Below are 21551 nucleotides of genomic sequence, written 5' to 3'. Positions count from 1 at the left end.
TTCATGATGAATTGTAATGCAGCAGATTCGTCATTCCATGCTGTACCCCCTAAGGGCAGTATTCATGACTGTAATCTGTGTGTGTATTCACGGGGCCGGTTTGCCTGTACTGAGGGACAAAAAAAAAAACCGAGTTTCTTGGTGAAAAAACTCCCTACCTCTGTACTGATGTTCCTTTATAAGCAGTTCAGTAGATTTTTCCATCTGACCAAAATAGTATACTGCAGATACACCAAAGATGATAAACCTCTGGATATTTCAAGCTGTATAAGACTGGCTAACATCGAAAGAGACCCGATAAAAGTTCCTCACGTCATTGAAAGGAATCGACCCCAGCTCTTTCCGACTAAAGGGCTTTGTCTGTACCAACTGAGCTATGGGGACTATGCAAATTCTTGCCAAAGAACAAATCTCCTGGCCTTGATGGACTCACATAACAGAGTTTTTCCAAGTCTTCTGGGATCAACTCAGATCATTTCTTCTTAAAACACTGTAAGAAGCTTACTTTAGTGAGCTTCTTACAGTACTTCATTTGGTGTCAATTGTTCTCAGTAGAATAACTAATACAAAAGAGAACCCACACAGACATTCGAAACTGGCATCCAATCTTACTAATCAATACAGACTGCAAAATCATTTCTGATATTGCAAACTGACTAAAGCTCACAGTGTCTGATGTTATTGGCCAATACCAAACTTATTCTGTTTCAGGAAGATCAATACATGATAACCTCCATCTAATAAGAGATCTCATCCACACTGCAAACAGTTAAAATGAAAACCTACCACTTATCAGCCTTGGCCAGGGAAAAAGCCCTCAGCAGAGTAGAGTATGAGCACCTTTATGAAGTCCTAAAGGCATTTGAATATGGTCCTTTCATTATTGAAACAGCCAAACTACCATGCACAGATACGCTTTTCTGTTTAAATTTAAGCAACTGGCTCACCTGCACTTTACTAAACTCACAAGGAATGAAGAAAAGTTGTGCTCTCTCTCTGAGAACTATATATACTAGCTGTTGAACCCTTCTTGAAAAAATACAAAACATGATCTCCAAACAAACCAGCATAACAGAACCACATATGAAAATCAACCTATCAGTATATGCTGATGATGTCACTATTACAATACATAATGACAAAGAATTGAATGTAACCAATGCAGCACACAGATTATATGCACAAGCCTGAAGGGCAAAATTAAACTTTGCAAAAATCACTAGATTGTGGACAGGAAGATTTTCCAAATTCTATGCAAATTGAATGTACCTGGTCAAATGAAGGAGAAAAATACTTAAGCATATATCTTGGCAACATCCAATTATATGGATGTTCATATGGATATGATCTCTTGTATGGCACAGCTGGATGAATGAGGAGTAACAATCAGAGAGGTTATAACTTAGGTTAAGGTAGACCAGATAATTTCTGCAGATTTAAAAGTTTTTCTTTCAAGCTCATCATAACATCTAAAAATATTTTCTGATTTATTCCATATCACTGGATGAGTGTATAACCATTATGATCAAGGTTAGCAGAATTAAGAATGTGACTGGATACAGCAGTGGCTCTAGTTCTGCCATATTTATGTGTCTTGTGTTCCTCTATAAGCAGTTTAGTAGATTTTTCCTTCTGACCAAAATAGTATACTGCAATTACACCAAAGATGGTAAACTTCTGGATATTTTAAGATGTTATTTTTTGCTTTGTTTTTATATGAAACAAGAAATGGAGTTTGTTTAGAGAAGTGAAAGAAGTGAGATTTTATATTTTTTGAGAATTCTGACTAATTTTGGTGAAATGGAGCTGATATAGGGAAGAGAAATAAAACCTTTTTCATCATTCCTTCTTCCGATCTCATTTATCCCTTAGGATGTATAGAGTCCCCTAATGAGGGGGTTTACAACAAATTAATGTAGCCAGCTTGTCACTTCTTCTGCATCACAAAAGGATAAGCATTCATGACTGTAGATCCATGTGTGTTCATGGGAGCAGTTTACCTGTTCTGAGGGACGAAAAACCTGAGTTTCTGAGTGAAAAAACTCTCTACCTCCATATCAGACCAGCTAACTGACCTTTAGTCGAAAGAGGCCAGATAAAGGTTCTTCAGGTCATGGATGAGAATCAAACCTAGGTCTTTCTGACCAAATGGCTTCATCTATACCTACTGAGCTATAACAATAACCATTCCTCTGAAAGGTTATTAGAAGATCCTTTAGTTGTTCTTTGATATGGGAGTGAGCACATTTACCTAATGTAGAAATGATCCCAAGCTTTTTGGGGTGGGTAATGATGAAATTGCACATGAAGGAATCTGTTGAAATGTGTGGGTTTTCTGTAAAGAGAAATCTTTAATTTTTCTGATAGGTGTAAGTTTGACATCCAGGAACAGGAAAGAACCGTTAACTTCCAACTCTGCAGTAGATCGTATTCTTGGATGTTAGTTATTGAGATGGTTCAAGAATTCTTGGAGGGAATCCAGATCATGACTTTAAATTGAGAGGATATCATCTATATATCTCTTCCATCATTTAGATTTCAATGGGAAGGAATTGATGGCTTTCCCCTCAAAGGCTTCTAAATATCTATTTACCAATATAGAAGATAAATGGCCATCTTGTCCATGGCCAAGCCGAAGTTTCGTTTGTAAACAGTGTTTTTAAATAGCAAGTAGCCAGAATTATACAAAACGTTTTAGATAACTTATCTTTTAGAAGAACTAATACCTCTTCTCTGCTCATATTTGTCTAAAAAGAGGGAAATCATGTCAAAACTAGCCATAATTTCATCTTTTTGAAGATTTATACTAATGCCAGGAGTATCCAGAATAAAGGAGAGGAATTGGTGGCACTGATAGCATCAGCCTGGCCAAAGATTATTGGGATCACTGAGACATGGTTGACAGAAGAGGATATAATAACAGGAATAGAATAGCAGGGTACAGCATTTTTCAGCAGGATAGGAAGGGAAAGTGTGGTGGTGCAGTACTGCTTATGATAAGTGATGACTTATGTCCTCTAAGAGTGGAAGCTTTGGAAGGCAGAGACATTAATGATTTTGAAAGCATATGGTGTGAGGTAGAGGTGAGCAAGATATTTAGTGGGGTGTTGCAACAAACCAAGGAGCACAGAAGATGGGGACCAGGAGATGTTTAGACAATTGAGCTTGGCAAATGCAAGAAGAATGATTGTTATGGGAGATTTTAACTACAGCAGTATAAATTGGGGAGAGGAAGATGCATGTAGCAATAAGGGAATGGAATTTCTAGAATTCTTGAGGGACAAATGTCTTAGGCAACATGTAATAGAGGGAACAAGAGGTTCAAGAATTTTGGATTTGGTCATAGCATCAGAAGAGTTCATAATAACCGAGATGACATCTCTACCACCAGTTGGAGAGAGAGTGACTATGTAGTTTTGACTTGGAAGATGAAGTTCCCGTCTCTTTGATGCAGCAGTATCAAAGAGAAAGAAACGTACGTAGAATTATAAGGCAGGTGATTATAATAGTCTTAGATTATCAACTTGGGAAGTTTCATAGAGGGAGGAATTGGAAGGCAGGATTATCATTAGTGCTTTGGAAATTGCGAAGGAATATTTGTTAGCAGCAATAGTAAGCTGTATTCCATAAGTGAAGAGGAGGACACAATTTGGTGTAAAGTGGATGACAAACAATATCAAACAGTAACTGCATGTGAAAAAGAGGCTATGAAAGAGATACAAGGAGATAGGTGAAGAGCAGATGCATGAAGAATATAAGACATAGGCCAGGAGAGTGACTAGTATGGTAAGGAAGGCGTAACTGGAATATGAGAAGAGATTGGCTCAAATATCCAAAGAAAATCCTAGGGAATTTTTTAGCTATGTGGCCAGTAGGAGGAGAAATGATTGTGGAAGAATGACAATGTGGGATAGCAATGGGAATGGAGTGACTGATGCAGAGGATGTAGTGGAATTATTCCATGAACACTTTATTGGAGTATTTCATTCTGGAGGAGTAAATTTTAATACTAGAGGGATAGAGCAGGTTCAAGGTTTAGAGGTGCAGGTGGAGAGTGCGTTCCAAATACTGAGTACTCTGGATGTCAGTAAAGCTGCGGGACTGGATGATATTACACCATGAGTTTTGAGAGAATGTGCTAAAGAACTGACAGCTCCTTTCACCTGGCTTTTCAATGAAAGTCTGGCTATGGGAAAGGTGCCCAGGGAATGGAAGGAAGGTAAGAATAGTGCTGCTGCACAAGGGCTGTAGCAGACTCGAAGTGTCTAATTATAGGCCAGTTTGTGTGCCATCAGTAGTTGTTGAGAAATTAGTGAGGGACCGTATACAGCATTGGATAGATGAGGGTAATGTTATCTATGAGAGTCAACATGGATTTGTTAAGGGGGTGCTCTTGTTTTAATAATATGCTAGCCTTTTATAATAAAGTTACAAGAGCAGTAGATGAGGGAAAGGCATATACTGCCATATAATAAGCTGATATTTAAGTTACAGCACATGGGTTTGGATGTTGGGTTGGTCAATTGGATTCGGGATTGGCTGTCTGATAGGTATCAGAGAGTTGTGTATCGTGGTGCAGTTTCAAGGAGGCAGAAGGATACAAGTGGGGTCCCACAGGGTTCAGTACTGGGACCTATATTGTTTAACCTTTATATCAAGTCCACTGTAAGTGGGCTGCAGGGGGATATTCAATTGTTTGTGGATGATGAAGCTGGGAAGGGTTATTAGTAATAGTGCAGATGTGGTAGTCCTGCAAGAGGATTTGAATAAGCTAGACATATGGGAAAATGAGTGGGGGTGTCGGTTTAATGCAGCAAAATGTAAGGTCTTGAGGTTTGGGAAACATCAATGGGACACTTCATACTGTATTGGAGGAGTTGTACTAGAGGAAGTAGGGGGGGATAAGAGATCTGGGGGTTGATGATTGACAGAAACCTAAAATTCAGAGGACATATTGCGAAGGTGGTGAACCCAGAGGATTGCTGCAATACTAAGAACACTGACCTGCAGAGATAAGAGTTATCATTCCGTTGTATAAGACCCTGATCAGACCACACTTAGACTATTTTTCTCAGATTTGGTCCCCAGCATTTGAAGGGGATAAATTAACTGTGGAAAGGTTACAGAGGCGGATAACAAAGATGGTTTCAGGATTGTACAATGTTAGTTATGAGGATTGGCTGAGAGAATGTGGACTGCAGAGTTTGGTAGATAGAAGAAGGAGAGGTGATATGATTGCGACTTTTAAACTGTTGAGAGGTGGTTACACGGTTAACATTGGGGAGTTCTTTCGCTTGGTTGAACAGAGGGAAGGAGTGATGACAAGGGGCCATCCCTGGAAGTTATGAAAGGAAGCTGTGAGTAAGAGGGTGAGGAGTGGTTTCTTTGCATGGAGGGTGGTTGAACCGTGGAATGCATTGCCTGATAGAGTGGTGAGAGCGAGAACAGTCAATGAGTTTAAGGAGTGGTATGACAGACTTTGTGTTTCTTTGGAGGGACCTTCTGCAAGGAGTCTTGATAGACTTTGTGTTTCCTAGGAAAGACCTCCCACTATGAGTCTTTTGACTCCATGGAGGCCTGAATAATAAATAATAATAATTTGTCTTTAATCAAAACAAAATCTTCAGAATTCTTGATAAAGGAGGTGGTTGAACCTGTTAAACCTTTTAAAACTTTGGCCAAATATTTTTGAAAGCTCCTATTGTTGTGACCTATTCTTCTTATTCTATTAACTTTCTTATACTTTATATCCTGTCGACTGTGGCATTTATGTTGTGTCCCATTTTACGATCTTTATTCTATTTTATAATTTCCTCTTATCTATGTTATTATCTACGCACGAGATATCACCAAAATTTTTACTAATACTTAAATTATTTCTCCCCTTAGTACTCCTAATATTTGTATTTATACTGCGCCTTTTGGGATATTTAGTTTAAAATATTATATACAAAAACAAGGAGAAAGAACTCAAATATGTCTGAAAGTGTAACTATGTTGCAGACGTGACACTTTATCTCGTTTCTTAACATTAATTTCCTGCGTGATTAGGTTCGTATTTTTCAAGTGGTGCATTGGACAGCAATTTCAGACAACTCTTTTATCATTGAACAAAGGTTTATTAAATTCCTTAACATGGTACAATTCAATTCTTGTGATTACTCAATTTAATGCTAAACTAAATACTTACAAACTAACATTAGCTTATTACAAGTAATTAGGCTATGATCCCACAATGTGTGTTACGATCAAGCCACCATAACAATTCAACACATAAATTCACTTGACATGGACAAATAAGATTAACTCACACTATTTAACTATTCAAACTTAAGTAGATTAACTAAACCATTTACTGCACTAACACATAACTAGTATTAATCATGCCGCCATACACATTCAACACGTAGATTCATTTGACATGGACAATTAAGATTAATTCACACTATTTAACTATTCAAACTTAAGTAGATTAACTAAACCTTTTTCTGCACTAACACACAACTATGACATTTTAACTTTCCAATACATTACAGTAGACATGCAAAATTCTCAGGACACTTAATTTTTCACATAACATTAACACTAGCCAGCTTACTTTTAATATATTCTGTCAGATACTAAAGTCCTAGTATAAATTTTCCTTGGTCACTTCAACAGTTCCGTATTAGAATAATGATACTCATCACAGACAAATTTTAGTAACATTAAATATATTTTACAGTACCTTTCTTTCTTGGGTTTTTCATATGGACCTTTACCTTCTTCTGATTGAACTAGCTTGGTGTAACTTCTCCGATAATCTGCTACTCCTACATTCCTTTTTGAGTTGAACTTTGCTTAGACACTCTCTGAATCATCTATATATCGGCTGTGCAACTCGCCACGTGGACATCGATTTCTTTACTTCTTTCCCCTTCTCGTAGTTGTCACTGTAGTTGGGACACAAAGAATATGCTTTCTTTTCCTCGACTATATGGCATTCTTCGCTTCTCACATAGGAAATACGGAACCGAAATTCCGCTCACTTTTGTTTCCGTGTTGTGATGTGAAGATATAACCCTTATCTCGCCACTCAGGAAAACACCGTGAAATCCCTACGAAAGAGCACGCGAAGGACTCTCCTGGAACGGAATCAAAACCAAAACCAAAAAAGCCTCGTGGGGGGTGTTTCCAACCCTTTTATACCTGTTCTCCTAACGGCACTTTTTCTAACTTCCTTTCTCCACCCCCTACTTGTTTTTACTTCACCGACCAATTAGGGTGGCGTTTTTCTGCCAAATGTCCTTTGATCGGCAAGCCCGTAACGATGTCTCAATCTGGGAATTGACCCTAAGCGATTTTTTGTTGTTTTTCTTGTGCTAGCCTCTAACTTAATCCCCTTTCAAATTTTTTCTATGAATTTACTTAATAACTTAATCTCTAGCCTCTCACATACCATTTCTTATGACTAATCCTTTTTTGTCTTATTTAGTTAAATCTTCTCTCTTAAATCATATCACAATATTAATATATTCTTTCTTTTGTTAATTAGTTTAACAAAACGTACATATTTTATATATTTTATTGGATGCAAGAATCTTTCTTTTTCTTTTAATTAATTCAACTGTTATCTTTTATGCAGGGTTTTTAATTTATTTTATTTATTCTTCATATTACACCATGATAACTGAGAATTCTATATTCTCAAGATATCAGGTGTAACACTATGCAGGAGAGTCAATGCTTTCCACAATGGGTCTGATTGGAGTATTTTTCTTATGTATTTTAGGGACACTATATAGTCATAGAATGAGGAGATGAAGTGAACATAGAGGTAATCTTAAATCTCTAGGAAATTCCATAGAGGTCCTGAGGAGATTGTTAGTATAGTTGTGGAGTTCATGAGTTGGATCTTTTTTCAAGGATCGAATAAAATATTTGTATGCAGTAATTGTTACATTTTGTTGTTGTATTCTTCAGGATCTAAGATAACAGTTGCATTTCTTTTATCTACTGGGAGAATTATATTGTTGATGTTATGCCACAGCAACATTATTTCATGGAGTTTTTTAACTGCAAAGATGGATTCCATTCGTGATAAATTGGCTTGTTGAGATGGAAGGAATACAGTCATTTTTGTATTTTTACATGTAAGAGTTCTTTAGGAATTGATTAAGGAAGATATAACAAAGTTAAATCCTTTGGTTTCCTGGACAATCCATTGTGGGAACTGTTCACCATGGAAAAAAATTCGCTGAAAACATTATTCGCTACAAAATTGATATGATATTGCATTGATACCGATATATAAATTAATATATAAAGATAAATTTCACAAAATATAGTTTTTTTATGTATTTATGTATTATTTGTTTAGATTTTAATTAGATTTTCACAATATTTTCATTCTTATACAATGAGAGTAATATATTTATTGATCAGCGAGTTTCTTAATTTCAGTTTCGTTTTAATTGTTATTCATTTTAACCTGGTTTGGAAATCCTGCTCAAATTCCATGACAAAACATGGAAACCACTTTAGGCCTCCAATAAGAAGTGCTGTGGTCTCACATCAGATTATAAAATTAATTTCTTACCTAAAAGCAATTACAAATATCCATGCCCATTCTGATTTTCGAATCCACAGCCCATTGGTGGGAGAGGGTACGCTATCTAGTTGGTAGTTAATGACATGATATTTCTGATTACAGTTTATTTTTGAACGTTTCACAAAAGAAGTAATTAATTACATATTTCACTTTGGGAGCATCTATCTATATATATTTTTTTTCTGTAAAGAAGACTAAATATAAAATTTATATTTAGTTTATATTTAGAATTTATATTTTATATTTAGAAATAAAATGTCTTAGTGTTATAAAATACTAGTATTAGAGGAAAAGGTAAAGACTAGTATTGCACCTGCAGATGGCAATTTAGCTTATGCTACTTTACATAATGATGATAGGATTTATGTAATTTTATTATCTTTTCTTTAATATAATTACTGAAAAGTGAACCTATGATCTTAAACTAGCTCTGTAAAAGATAGTAGCGTACATGTCTTTTGTATGCAGGAAAAGTAGAATCATTTTCCAAATACACGAGTATTCAATAACTGAAACATAACATCTCCTGAATTAATTCAGATAAAAAAAAATATATCACTCCTGGATGGATATCTAAATGCACAGAACAGAGAAATAATGAACGGTTAGAAGAATAAATATTCTTAAATATTGTGCCCTTTCTCCTTAACTACAGTATTCTTAAATATTTTATTCTCCCTAATAAATATTCTAACTATTAATAGAATAGTTAATAGGAATATGTAAATAGTTAACTATAAATATTAGTTGGATATAACTATTATCCCTAAATATTCTTAAATATGTGCTCTTTCTCCCTAACCATCCTGTTCCAGTTCTGTAACAATTAATATTCCATCTACACAGCCTGTAGTAAGAAAGAATCTTAATAACTTATATATATATATATATATACACACACTTATATAACTTATATATATATTAACTTATATATAATAACTTAATAACTTAAATATAATTGAAGTATTAAATAATATATAAAATATTTCTTAAATTTAAAAAAAAATCTTTCTGCAATTTTTAAAATAATATTTTTTAAAAGAAATATTTCTTTTAAATATTCCTATTATGGGAAATATTTCTTCTTTTTTTTTTTCACATATATCCGCAAATAATTTTCATGTGATTAATTTTCCTGCGATGAATTGTTAGCGATTAATTTTCACACAATGGATTGTCTGGACATGATGTTACCGAGTATTGTTTGTTCTAGCAGAGGATAAAGAAGGTTTAAGGGAGTACAAATGTGGCAAGATATGTATCATAAATCCATTCGTTTAGACCTTTTTTTCACTATGTAATATATTCTTTTAGCTCATTCTGCTTTAATGGTTTCTTGGAAGGTGATGAATTTGGGAAAAAGATAGTATACAAATTTGCTATATGCACATTATGATTGCAGTATTGTGCCCAGCAGCAACTATGCATTCTGATATACATGTAATGGGGAAGTAGAGAAGTAGTACCAACTTATATATGCTGCTTGCTTCCAGTTTGTGAGTAATCACAGTATTTCTTGTATTTCTTTAAACCAAAAGTTGTTGTTACAATTCAAGTAAGTAGAGTAACAATATATATAGATATCATGGCATATCTGTTTGTATACTAAAAGTTTATATATCTTGTCTGCCAAAAGAACAACACCAGACAATGTCTAATGGAAAATTTTGTCCATGCAATCCAAAATCTGCTAAATCAGTACTGAGTTTAATAATGTACAAATATTTCACAGTACATCTCATGTGGCATCATTAGTGGGGGGAGGGGGACATTCAAAAGTAATTGGATATATTTACATCCAATGGGAAGACATAATGAATAGTAAGATGTCTGAGTTGTGTGAGGCAAAGGGGGTTCCTTTGTAAATTTACAGAGTGAATTTGAAGGAAAGTTGGAATGGTTTAAAGTTGATGGATTGCATTTAAATAGGTGTTGGGCACTACGAAAGGTTATTGTTTCCTGATAAGGTCACAGAGACAAGTCTACTCGTGAAGCAGGATAGCACAACTAAAGAGATTGTATGACAGGAGGAGGGTGGATACAAGGTTGAAGATATGGTTGCAGCAGCACAAGGAGAGAATGAAACAGGCAGGAATTTATTTATTTATTTATTTATTCATATGGAGTTTCCTCCCTTTTCTCCCCCGTCCCTACTGGGGCGAGTTGAGCCTCCTCATGGGGGGTTAAGTATTTATGGCTGTAGATCCATGTGTGTTCACGGCTGGTTTGCCTGCTTTGCAGGATGAAAAATCCCAGAAAAGCTGGGGGAAAAAAATCCTGCTGTCCGCACCCAAGACCAGCTAACTTGGCTGTGGCTGAGGAAGATCCTTAAGCTCCTCACACCAGCGACGGGAATCGAACCTAGAACACTCCTTCCCCAAGCATATGGTTGCAAAGCGCAAAGCCACTAGGCTAACCGCGCGGACACAGGCAGAAATGGAAATCCGAGATAGGATCAGGTAAACGGGAAGGTCAGACTGAAAAGAGAGGTGTAGTATAGCAGCTAGAACAGAGAACGTTGGTGCTGGTAGAACCTCAAAGACACAGGGATTGTTATGTTTTACAGCAATGTAAGGAGTATTCAAAACAAGAGAGTTGAGTTTCTTGCATTGATTGAGTTAGTATGCCCAAAGATGATTGGAATAAATGAAACTTGATAGTCTCAAGGAGGTTGTGATGTTGGGAATAGAAACGGAAGGATACATAATTTTCCAGAAGGATAAGAATATGAAGAGAGGGGAGGAGAGTGCTGTTAATGATTGATTGCAGAGGAATTGTGTTTACAAAGTGTGGAAGTTGATAGTGCATGTACAGATTTTGAACCTGTGTAGTGTGAAGTTGAAATTAACAGGTTTGTATATCTGATGGGATGATATTATAGGCCAGGGAATGTAGAGAATACTAACTGTGAAATGTTTAGGCAAACTGATTGGACATGTAAAAAGAAGGTGATCCTAATGGAAGACTTTAATTACAGGAAATATAGAATGGAAGGAGGAGATAGTGTATGGGAACAAGGAGAGTGAGTTTTTTGAATTTCTTAGAGATAAATATCTTAAGCAACATGTGTCTGAAGCAGCTAGAAGCTTTAATGTTTTGGATTGGGTAATAACTTCACAGGATGCAGTTGTTAATGAGATGTTGACACTGCTGCTGATTGGTGAGTGGTCAAATAAGAAAAGGTTACTGCCAAAAATGGATATATGTGGAAGTATAAAGTGGGTGATTATATGAAGCTCTGTAGTCACTAAGCATCAGCACATTGGGTATATGAGATGAGCAGAAAAAAAAAAATGTTGATAGTGCATGGAAATTCACAAGCAATGCAATGTATAAAAGAAAAGAAAAGAAAAGCAATGTATAATACTAAGGGTTAAGCAAGTAAATAGAACAGGAGTGAAATGGATGAACAGTGAAATCAAACAAGTTGTGTTGGAAAAGAAAACACTATGGAGGAGGTACAGGAAAGTTGGTGGTGACTGGATCCATGAAGAATACAAAGTGCAGGCTAGGAAAGTGATGAGCATGGTAAAGCAAGAGGAGGAGTAGTATGAGAGGAGATTGGCTAATCAGGCCAAGTTTAATTCAAGGAAATTTTTCTGCTATATGGCAATCAAGAGATAGAATAATTATGGCAGGTTGACACTGGTGGGTAGTTATGTCAGCAGAATAACAGTTGCCAAGGATACAGTGATATTGAATGCACATTTTGTCAGTGCATATCATACTGGTGTAAATAATGTTGTGCAATATATAGAAGGGAGGCAAGTATTAGGAGAATTGGAAGTGAAAGGATAAGAGGTGTATCAGGTGATTGGGTTACACGTTAACAGGGTTGTGGGGATTGATGACATATCACTATATTCTTAAGGAATGTGCACAACAGTTAGCTATCCCTTGACCTGGTAATTTAATGAAAGTTTTACAGCGGGCAGGGTTTCTAAGCATTGGAAAAAAAGGCAAAATAGTACCACTCCACAAGCATGGTTCTAGGACAGAAATTTCCAATTATAGACCAGTCAGTTTTACAGACTTGTAGACAAGGTGTTGGAGAGATTGGGTTGATGGACATAGCATTCTTTATGATGGTCAGCATGGATTTGTTAAGGGTAGGACCTGTTTTAGCAATTTACTTGAATTCTTTGATAAGGTGACGTGTATGTTAGATAAAAGAAAATCATATACAGTGATATTCTTGGACTTTGCAAAGTTGATAGTTTATGACATGATAAGTTGGTGTAAAAGCACCAGAGGATGGGAATAGATAGTATAATTGGTTAGATGGATTGGAGGTTGCTATCTGAACAATACCAGCAAGTTATGTATGATGGAGCAGTGTCTCAAGAAAGGAGGGTAACCAGTGGCATGCCCTAGGGTTCTGTTCTTGGACCCCTGCTGTTTAACTTGTTTGTAAATGATATATCACGTGGATTGACTGGGGATCTTCAGGTGATTGCTGATGATGCAATTTTCAGATGATTATAAGTAGCACTACTGATGTCATTTCCCTTCAGGAAGATCTAAATAGGCTTTTGACTTGGACAAAGGAGTGGATTTGTAGTTTTGATATTAATAAGTGCAAGGTGTTGCATTTCGGAGTGCAGAAATATAAGGCAGTGTACCATATTGACAGTATCATACTGCAGGAAGTGGATGAGATTCGAGATTTGGGAGTGATGGTTTGCGACTGAAGTTTAGAGGACATATTGCGACTGTTGCAAAGACCACATATGGTAGTGCTGTATAATAAAAAGTACTCTAGTATGTAGAGATAAGGAAGTGGTTGTGCCACTGTATAAAGTACTGGTCAGACCACACTTGGACTATTGTGCTCAAATTCGGTCGCCTGGTTTTCAGTGTGATGTGAAAACACTGCAGAGAGTCCAGATATGAATGACTAAGACAATATCAGGCCTTTGGAATGCTGGCTATGGGGAGAGAGAGAGAGAGACTGAAGAAATGTGGACTGTAGAGTTTGCTAGAAAGGAGGAAAATAGGTGATATGATAGAGACATTTAAGTTAGTAAGACTGTAGACTGGTCCCTTCCCTTTTTTCTTTTCTTCTTGCTCCTTCCTCCCCAATGCTATTAGAGTATTCGAGAGCTAGGGGTGAATCTTTCCTATTTTGCTATTTCATCTTATGTGGAAAGGGCCTCTGCGACCCTACCACTTTCTTCTTGCAGTGACTTCACTCCAAAATGCTAATATGGTTGTGCCTTATAACACATCTCATGCTGCATTGGCTGTCATGCAGAATAATCAGAGCCGAGTTCAGGGCTTAGGGCAGAGGGTCTTGTTCGAGAAGTATATTACAGTCTCCATCAAAAGTCAGTGATACTGTGAATGAGCAATACAGAAGGTATAAGATTAATCTTAGAAGGGACCATAGGCACATGGAATGATTGGGGTCTACAGATGGGTACGCTTGAGATTGTCTGTAAAGAGATGGATAGGTATAAAATTGACATCCTGGGAATTACAGAGACCCAGATGGAACGGAGAAGGTCACTTCAAAAGACAGGATGGTAAGCTAGTTATTTACTCAGGTGGTGACTCAAAACATCATGGAATAGCTGATACTGAAGACAGTGCAGGCAAGAAGCCTTCTTGGTTATAATCCTATTAATGATAGGATACTTTCTATTAGACTTAAGGCTCATCCTACCAATGTATCCATTGTGGTGGTAGTTTATGCACCCCACATGGATAGGCCTGAAGAAGAGAGAGTGAGGAATTCTATGAAAACTTACAAATTTTGGACCGCCTACCAAGGAGAGACATACTGTACATCTTAAGGGACTTAAATGCAAAAGTGGGAAGGAGTATGAGAGTCAGGACGGAGTGTGGCATGTTTGGTCTGAGTGAACGTACACTCGTGGTGAAAGACTGTTGGAATTTGTCTGTGCTAACAGATTAGTTATTACCAATACCTGCTTCCAGAAACATCCATGACAGACCTATACTTGGACATCTAACACTGATAGGTCAAGGCACCAGATTGATTACATCCTGACTCTCCAGCAGTAGAAGACAAGCATCTCTGATGTGCATACTTGTCCTGGAGCAGATTATAGTACAGGCCATCAGCTAGTAAGAGCCAAAGTAAGACTAAGACTACGAAAACTTCCAGGTCAGACACATCCCACTAGATTGGATGTTAGAGTAATTCCTAGTGGATTCACAGAAGAAACATCAACTCAGTTTGATGAGGAGAACTCACCAGAAATGCTTTGGGAAGGGGTCAAGGTGATAATACAGGATACAGCAGAGAAGTATCTTGGCCCAACAAGAAGACCAAGATACCCATGGATATCAGATTCAACATGGGAACTAATCAAAAGAAGGCAGTTGGAAAAACAAAAAGACATAGGGACTGAAGAATACAAGAGATTATATAAGGAAGTCAGAAGAGCCACCAAGCAGGACAAGGAAAAGTTCTATACTAATAAATGTGAAGAAATAGAGTTCCAGAGGAGGAGGCACAATTATAAAAGGATGTATTATTTAGTTCGTGACTTAAAGCACAAGTTTAAGCCTAAATTGAATTTCATCAAAGACAGGAATGGAGCATTACTAACAGAAAAATTGGAAATCAATATCAGATGGAAAGAATACTGTGAGGAACTATACAGCAGAGGATAAAGAAAATGTGGAGCCCTCTCACCAGGAAAATTTTGATTTGGAACCTCCTCCACTTAGGAATGAAGTTGAAGGAGCAGTTAAGCAGCTAAACAGTAATAAGGCCCCAGGTGCAGATGAAATCCCAGTAGAATTAATTAAGGCCATAGGGGATGGAGGGATAAGAGTGTTTCATAGATTGATTTCAAGGATATGGGAGACAGGATCATAGTCTAGAGACTGGAAGAAGTCGGTTTTCATATCACTACATAAGAAAGGTGATATGAAGGCATGCAAGAATTATAGAACTATTAGTTTAATATCTCATGCAAGAAAAATTTTATTGAAGATCATGCTAAATGGAATTGAGGTCAAAGTTGAGGCAGAGATGCCCAAGGAACAAGCATGTTTTAGGAAAGGTAAGTGCACCAGAGATCAGATCCTTTGCCTTAGACAGATCATAGAAAAATATAAAGAATTCAGACTCCCTCTGGTAATGTGTTTCTTAGACTATTCTAAAGCTTTTGACTGTGTTGAGCATGTGAAACTGTGGGAAGTAATGAAAAGAATGGGTTTTCCTCAACACACTTATCAGGTTGATAGCCAACTTGTATAGGGAGCAAGAAGCCATGATAAGATAGGTGTTGGCTGACTCGCTTCAAGTTGGAAAAGGAGTTAGGCAAGGATGTTTATTTTCTCCTCACTTGTTTAGTATATATCCAGAGGACATCATGCGTGAAGCACTGGATGAGCTCAGGACAGGAATTAGGATAGGAGGTAGATTGATCAGTAATCGGAGGTATGCTGATGATACAATACTCCTTTGTAATGACATGGAAGGATTAGGACTAATTCTTGACAAAGTTAACAAGTAATAAAGAGGATTTACTCTATCCTAGCGAGACAAAGATTATGGTTCTCAAAGGAAATACAAACAGAGAAGCTCTTGAGAAACAAGTGTACCTTAAGGGAGAAGGCCTTGAGGAAGTCAGCAAGTTTGAGTACCTGGGATCAGTGGTGTGTTGGTAAATTTTTAACAACCGGCTCGCTTTATGAAAAATTTGATTCTTCACAAAGTTCTATTGTATCTTCAGATGTCTTTGTTTCTGCTTCTTCAAATTTTGTTCTTTCAATGTTTAAGCAGTTTCGTTCTATTTCATTTTTTCAACTAACGGCTATCCGCTTTTTCGACCGCAAAACTCTAACCCTGATTAAAATTATTTTAATTATTAAAAAAAAAAAAAGAAAAAACCGAAATAAAAACATATATTAAAGAAAATTTTCCTATATTACCTACAACTTAGCTATTATCAAATGAAATCCTGAACAAAAAAAATTTAACACTAATATTACCACTCAGAGTCGATCAAATGACCAGAGACTGTAGCCGTCATGACGAATTTTTGTATTTATCGATAGTGCAACAATGTTGCATTTCCAAGAACTTAATGTTGCAAGTCCTTGGACATTTGCTGAAAAATAAGGCATTATTGTTTATTCAAATAACCAGTTCGGGAGTTTTGATAACGTCTTTGTGTTTTAATGAATACAGACATTGTTTAGTAAATAAAATCGTTTCCAAATTCTCGTTCGTAAATTGAGTTTGTGTTTTGTGAATTCTCCTTTATGCATTTATTTTTGATAATAATAATAACAATAATAATAATAATAATAATAATAATAATAATAATATATGTAAGTGTTTATTATACAATTTCAAAATATTTATGAGAAAAAGTATATACCACCATTCATCATCTATCCTTTCATAAAGAATTTTAATAACCGGCTCACCCGACTTAAAAACATTAACAACCGGCTCGCTAAATTTGAAAAATTTTAACAACCGGCTTGCACGAGCCAGTCCCAACACACCACTGCCTGGGACCCATTATTAATGTGAAGAATTGTTGTTCAGAAGACATCAGAAAAAGGTTAGGAATGGCTAAAACAACAGTCAGAGACCTGTCTAAAATCTGGAAGGATGGATCTATATCCATGGGAACAAAGTTGAGGATTTTGGATGCAGTTGTTTTTCCAACAGCGACTTATGGATGTGAGACTTGGAACCTAAAGAAGTCAGATAAGAAATGGATATCTGCTTTTGAGATGTGGTGTTACAGAAGGCTATTGAGCATATCATATACTGAAAGACGTACAAATGAATGGGTGTTAGAAAAGATCAGTAGAACTTTAAGGCTACTTAAGGATATTGACAGAAGAAAGTTAAAATTTTTGGACACATAGAAAGGATGGAAGGGGGACTTTCTCAGAACAGTAACAGAAGGTAAAGTTCCTGGAAAAAGAGGAAGGGGGTAGACCATCAATGAGATGGATGGATGGATGGATGGTGTGTGTGTGTGTGTGTGTGTGTGTGTGGAGTGACTGATCTTCAGGGAGTTGAGGCCACCAGAAAAGCAAACAAATTCTACATGGCAAGGCCTGGTGTGGCACATCATGGAGCATCGGAGTGACCATACGGCAGTGAACATAGAGAGAGAGAGAGAGGATTTTATCAGATAAATCCATATGGGATTATAAAAAAGAGTAGAAGGTGGGAGGGTAAGAACCAGTGGCCATCCCTGGAAGTTATGTTAATAATGTCGTGAAGAAGAATGTGAGGAATAGATTTTTTTTTACATAGAGAATTGTCAGTAAATGGAGTGTTAGGGATTTTAAGATGCAGCATGATAAATATGTTATCAGTTGAATGAATCGTTCATGATAAGTTTGGCAACTCCATGGAGAGTGCAATAATAATAAAAAATACTGTGGAATTTCTGTAATAAATACAGATGGTCCACAGAGGCTCATTTGTGTAAGACCTACACTAATCATTATTCACACAATACAAAACACGTATAATTATAATATTTCATTAAACTCATTGATATAATCACTCATGACCAATATTTCCTCTAATTTTTTTTACAACTGTACAGATCTACTACTGCTTGGAGCAGAAAAGTTTTACACAACCTGAAAACTGCATGGCACTTTAAAAGTTTTTTTTTTGTAATGACATCACCTTTGTATAGGACTTTGAGTCTATCCCATAACTTCAGATTTCTGCTGCTAGACATACAGTAAAGCAATCATTCCAGCTAATTATTGCCTTCTCATCTATTTGAAAACAGGAAGACTGCCTATTTCATCTCTAACAAGATCCACCAGCCAGCCAAGATCACATGATTTAACTGGACCAATCCAACAGCAGTTGATAAACCAATTAGAATACATATAGCATTGGGAAGGAAAAGCAAAAACACCACAACCATGTAAATAACAACTTAGAACCCAGAAGTGTTTTTTAAAAGAAAATTTCAGCTGTTTGGCAACAATCCACATGCATGTAGACTGATATGTGTCCACATGCAATATGGACACATATCAGTCACTGCATACCATAGAGGAAACATTGTTCATGACATCCTTTAGCAAAAGATTCCACTCAACCGAGAGGTTTGTGGATCATTCCCAGATGCCTCCACCACTGCCATGCATAGGCATGTGATGTGCTGTTTTGGAATCTATTTTTTCTATGGATCTGATATATATATATATATATATATATATAAATTATCCACTACTCTTCAAGTAACAAATCTAGCCCTCTTGCTTAGCACACTCTTATTCTACTTTCAGGGGTGAGCTTTTGTTATCCCCCTCTTATCATGTATTAAAAATTTCCTCAGCTTCAATCTTATAAATCTACTTTAGTAACTGAAATATCTATCTCTCCCCCCCCTCTTTACCATCTATCAGCCAAATTTTGTGACTCACAATGCTTTGCTCTATCCTCATAGGATGCCTTCCCACAGACTTGTCACTATCCTATTAACATGCCTGTAGAATTTCTCCACCACACACACACCAATCCCAGGAAACACCTGGGTTTCTTTGAGTATTTGTGAATGAACAATGATTACAGAGTAACGTGAGACCAGCAGTGCAAGATGGACTGGAAGATACAGTGAAGGGCAGTGATGTCTGAAAGTAGTAGTGAATGCTGTGTACAAGGAGTGGCCAATGTCACAGTGGGATGATCTGGGAGTAGGAGAAGCCATGCACCACATCTGTGAACTGTGAGTAGACAGCAAAGTCACTAGCAGCGATTGTTCAGGTAAGCATGTGGAAGAAGGTGTTACTCACTGTGTTCATGCGGGAGAGATTGTTGTTGTTGAGAATAAATTGAACAAACTCTTCCTTTGATATTTGTTCGGGGGACTACCCCATAGTGTTGTATCAGCTTAAATTCTCCATTAAAAGTAAGGAATGGTAACTGCAATATGAAAGCACTGAGGTCATCCTGAGAGATATCTATGGCAGATGGAAGGTAGATGCATCAATACTGTTGTAAGATATCTGACTGAGAGTCAGATGACAAATGCCTCTATGTTTGTATTAAGTGGGACTGGCTGGAATGGTGGCAAATCCTCTGTGGGCAGGCACATTTTCTGCCCTGTCCTTTTGAATGATAGTTATGTTTCAAATACAAGATCATCACAGGCATCAGGTCAGGTATGTTTCCTGCAGGCAGAAACATACTGGTTTATTCTACTGCAAGAGATATCAATGTTTTTATGGAATCCACTGCAATTCCATGGTAGAAATGACTATTAATTTTTCAGGAAATAACAACATATCCTAAAATTATGACAGACTTTAATTAATACGTTCCTATATTTTAGCAATGTTACACTGCCATCATCAGGGATCACAAAAAACAATGATTGCATATGCAGGCTAACACTGAGCAAATGAGGCTGAAGAAAGGCAACAGAAGTCAGGCCTAAAGTCTTAAAGAGTGCCTCCTAATGGGCTGATGATCTTAGAATTCATGCTTCCCAATGTGGGGAAGTCTCATGCACCCAAATTTGTTGGCATTTGGAAAGTTTTTCAGGGCTGAGGCAGATTCAAAGAATAACCTTTCATATTTGTATTTGCCATAGTGTAATAGAGTGGCCTTCTTCCAGCATATCCTGCAGTGGGTGTCCAAAGCACGGTCAGCAGAAGTCCAAAGTGGATGTATTGGTGGAATCGAATGTAATCCTTATGTTCAGATATTCTGATATTAGCTGTCCTGTCTGTTTGGCTGTATTAGGATAGTTTGCAACTGCAAGGGATCTGGTATACTCCTGATGGGTCTACGGGATGTGGCTCTTTGGTGGAGCAGATAAGAGATGTCAATTTCTTATGTGACCTGTAAATGATTGTATTTCCTTAAGATTTTTGTCAACTTTTTGAATGTGCCCCAGATATATCGAATGGTGACAGATTTTGAGTAATCTCTACTTTGAAGGGGTAGGGGTTGTGGTTACAGGGTTTCATTATTTTTTGGGGACTGTAGCTATTGGCTAAGAAAGTGTTGAGGATATGGTCAAGTTCAGTAGTTCGAGCACTATTATTTTTATTTTTGCCCTGTTATATAGGGCTTTTATAATCCCATATCGTTAGGAAGGGGAATGGTGTGACTGTTGGTGAATGTCTCTACCTGTATGTGTAGGTTTTCTGTAAACAGAGAATGCCAAGAATCCAACAGGCTGGTGTGTAATCAGAGTGTTTATGGGAGACTGTTGTTGTTTTCCTTTTCCTAGGGTGCTGATTGTTTAGGTGTGTTAAGAAATGTGGAGTGTATCTAGATCATGTGGCCAAATGGAGAATGCATCATCCACATAGCATAGCCACACAGTGGGTTATGTGGGGCAGAGTCAAAGGTCTCCATGAAGAAGTTGGCCAGGGGTGGATAAAGTGGAGAACCCATGGCTGTCCCCTCTATCTATTTACAAAATTTTCCCGACCAAATGAAATATCCTGATATTTCAGCCCTGTTTCAGTTCATGGTGAACTGAAACAGGGCTGAAATATTGGATAAAAATATGGCTTGGATGAGGTTTTCTATACTGACTTTGAAGCAGGATGAGTTTTTTTAAGTATGAAGATGTGTTGCCAGTATATTGAGTGAGCACTTTGGCTAAATGTTTGGCTAATTTGTATGTGGTGGAATCAATGCTATCTGCAATGGGTGAAGTAATGGTACATTTTGCTTATGAATTTTCTTCAAAGGCCTCTGTGAAGATTGGCCGGGGTGGAGAACGTGGAGAACCCATGGCTGTTCTCTCTATCTGTTGGTAGAATTTATCTGGGGGGGGGGGGGTTCTACAGTTAAAAGGTTTAGTCTGTTAGTCACTTCCACAGTCCAAGAGGTAATCTTCTTAAAGAACCTATGGAGTGTTCTGATTTGTGTGCTGGTAGGATTATAGTCTATAGAGAGAGGGGTGTAACAATGTAGAAGTTAGGACGCATGCTTACCTGAGTAATCTAATTGATTTAAAACCATAGT

The 21551-nt window shown here is 37.0% G+C and overlaps 1 protein-coding gene across 3 annotated transcripts in view; it reads right to left on the bottom strand.

The window, feature by feature from the left end:
• The window catches only part of gkt (tyrosyl-DNA phosphodiesterase glaikit), a 380387-nt gene that overhangs the window by 923 nt on the left and 357913 nt on the right, over positions 1-21551 (bottom strand). The gene's annotated exons all lie outside the window — the stretch shown is intronic.

The sequence above is a fragment of the Typopeltis vanoorti genome, chromosome 10 (genome assembly GCF_054136105.1).
Source record: "Typopeltis vanoorti isolate ZY-2024b chromosome 10, IOZ_Tvanoo_1.0, whole genome shotgun sequence".
In the NCBI taxonomy this organism is placed as follows: Eukaryota; Metazoa; Arthropoda; class Arachnida; order Uropygi; family Thelyphonidae; genus Typopeltis; species Typopeltis vanoorti.
This window is presented reverse-complemented; position numbering and strand designations above follow the sequence as displayed.